We start from the raw sequence: 3113 nt of genomic DNA, 5'->3' as shown, positions 1-3113 counted from the left end.
AGTTTTTTTCACTAACATTTTTTCCTGTTCCAGTATCCTACCAGGATTCCACCTTGCATTTAGTTGTTATACCTCCCCAGTCTCCTCTGATGCATAATAGCTCCTCAGTTTTCCATGTCTCTCATGATGTTGACATTTTTGAAGATTATTGGCCAGTTATTTGGTAGAATGTCTCTCAGTTTGGGTTCCTCTGATTTTTTTCTCGATTGGAATAAGGTTCTGTATTTTTGGCAAGAATATCACAGAAACTATGCTATTGCCTTCTCAAGGAATCTTATCAAAGGATTAACAGTGTAATAATGTTTCATTACTGGTCATGTTAATCTTGATCAATTGGGTAAGTGGTGTCTGCTGGGTTTCTCCACCTTGAAGTTGCTATCTTTCCCTTTGGAGGTAAAAAATACTTCGGAGGAGATCATTTAGTCTATGCAAGTTCTGTGTCTCCCACAAATTTTGGGCATTAATTTTATTGAGATTCAAAATTTCAAGCAGAAAACAAATCCTCTTTTACTAGTATATATGAAAAACTCACAACTAAAAAAAAAGGACAAACAACGAACTGGAAAAAAAATCACCATCTAAAACTTACTGAAAAAGATGTGTATTAAGAAAACCGTATTAGTGTCCTGATGTTCTCCTACTGCTGTAGCCTGAAACATGGCAACTCCTGGCCCTGTCACTCCAGAGGCACCCTTTAAACCATCGCAGCCCCCAGTCATTGAAGGCTTTAGCCCCAGTGTACACAGCACTTCAAAAAGCTTCAAGAAAAAGTTTCTTCGCAAGACCCGCGAGAACCCAACAGTACCCATAGGCTGCCTGGGCACAGCAGCCGCCCTTACCTACGGCCTCTACTGCTTCCACCGGGGTCAGAACCAGCACTCCCAGCTCATGATGCCCACCCGAATTGCCCCCAGGGCTTCATGGTCATAGCCATCTTGGCGGGTCTGGCTGCACCCACACTGAAATCTTGACCCTGAGTCGGTGGCCTGGCCTTTGAAAGCTCCGCGGAGATCGTGCCCAGTTCCAGGAGCAACCGCCGGTCCTGCCACTGGCATTATTCCCTCATCACCCCTGACAAGTCCCTGTATCAGTGGTGTCAGAAGTAGCCAATTGTGTAACCGACAGATTTTTTCAGGAATCTCAGGTTCGGTTCAGTTTGAGTGTTGCATACTTCTAGTTGTGCTGCACCTTCTCCACTCCCTACTTAATAAACTCTAATCCACTTGTAAAAAAAAAAAAAAGGAAAGAAAGAAAGAAAACCATAGTATACTACAGTAACATTTAAAAATTATAATAGTGTCTAACTATTGTTTTTGCTTCAAATGCTGTATATCAGTGGTTCTTACACTTTTCTAGGCCATGGAACCTCTGGAGAATCTGATGAAAGATGAGAGCTCACTCTATCCCTTAAAAAATGAAAACAGGCACATGTTGACAACTTTGGGAATTCATAAACCACCAAACCTCATCCTTAGATTGCTGAGGGGTCTTCAGGCTAAGCACCTCTTTCTTAATACCAAAGAGCAACTGTAACTCAATTTGCTTTTCATAGGTCCACCTATCTGCCCTTCCTTGATGATGTCCTTTCCTCAGTTTATTATGGTAGAAAAAGGGAAAAGAGGGAAGGAGGGAAGGAGGGAAGGAGGGAAGGAGGGAAGGAAGGAAGGAAGGAAGGAAGGAAGGAAGGAAGGAAGGAAGGGAAGGAAGGGAAGGAAGGGAAGGAAGGGAAGGAAGGGAAGGAAGGGAAGGAAGGGAAGGAAGGGAAGGAAGGGAAGGAAGGGAAGGAAGGGAAGGAAGGGAAGGAAGGGAAGGAAGGGAAGGAAGGGAAGGAAGGGAAGGAAGGGAAGGAAGGGAAGGAAGGGAAGGAAGGGTGGGCAGATGGGGGCCAGGTTGGAGAGAGGAAGAGAGAGGTAGAAAGAAATAATCATAATATCCCATGTTCCCGTTACTTCTCTTGCCCAGAATAGAAAAAATAGTCTAAAAAAATGACCAATTCTTCTTATTTTTTTCCTAAACTGCTTTTTAAGTTGGATCTTGAGGTGTATTAGAAACTATTCATTTCACCCCATTCAGCTTCTCTTTCCTCCCTTATCCCACCCACCCAATACCCCCCCCATACTTTTTCCTTTCTGAGTACGTTGCTCCCTCAAAGATTTTATGTTTCTTTCAAATATATGTTCACAGGAATTGTGTACTACAACAAGAATTATATTCTTCCAAGTAAAAAACAGAAGGAAGCTAAGAAGTTCTGACATCTACTTTTAAAGACAAATTTTCACCAGGATCCTAGGGTCACTTTGTCCACTTTTTAAAGGAAGGCCTAAAAATATCTGAGGGTCTTTTTTCTTCTTTAAAACTGTTTCTCTTCTGAAGCAGTTGACACCATTCCATGAAATTTTTGCAGCAAATGTGCACTAAGTGCACTCAATGGCATGAAACTCCTTTCTGTTTTCCGGTATGTTGGGATGCTGACTCAAATGCATTGCATTTAAAAATTAAAAGCAAATTTCATAAGCTATTTGCTTTGCACGGAGAAATTTGGGTCAGTGAGAAAGACAACGGGCTTTTTTCATGGACCTGTTTTGAGGTTAAGAACCATGCCTTTCCTAGAAGGACTCTTGCCCCTCCCACCTGAGGCAGCTCTGGGTGTTCTTCACCACCACTATTTCTTCATCCTAAGAATCTTTGGGCCTAATCGTTGTTCCAGAAAATTTTGAGTCAAGTCTGCTGCATTAGCCTTTTACATAATACAATTTGGAAAAACTCTTTTCAGCATACCTAATTCAAATGAGTCCATCTGTGAAACCCAAAATATGAGATTTTCATAAAATGCAGATGCAATAACAGACTCAAAGCACAAAAGACCGCATTTATACAATCCATTAGGCAAGAGTCAAAGCTTTCCTTCTCTCAAGAGAAAAAGGAAAATTGTATCATCTTCTAGCCAATACAATAAGTCCTACTAGTTTAAGCTTTGATGTTGCCACATCAAGAATTCTTTCTCTAGTATGTTCAAAATCCTGAAGAACATTCTGATAATAAGAGTTGTGTTTATGACCTCCTTTGATTTCTTTCATTAATACTAAAGAAATAAAGAAGAGACCTTTGGAGAC

General features: G+C 41.2%; 1 pseudogene across 1 annotated transcript; it reads left to right on the top strand.

The window, feature by feature from the left end:
- The first annotated feature begins 369 nt into the window (after nucleotides 1–369).
- On the top strand, nucleotides 370–971 carry LOC309961391 (HIG1 domain family member 2A-like; annotated as a pseudogene). Its single transcript has one exon. The product of its transcript is annotated as an HIG1 domain family member 2A-like (transcript).
- Nucleotides 972–3113: the final 2142 nt, after the last annotated feature.

Source organism: Leucopleurus acutus, assembly GCF_964270905.1.
Source record: "Leucopleurus acutus genome assembly, chromosome: 4".
NCBI classification, from domain to species: Eukaryota; Metazoa; Chordata; class Mammalia; order Artiodactyla; family Delphinidae; genus Leucopleurus; species Leucopleurus acutus.
This window is presented reverse-complemented; position numbering and strand designations above follow the sequence as displayed.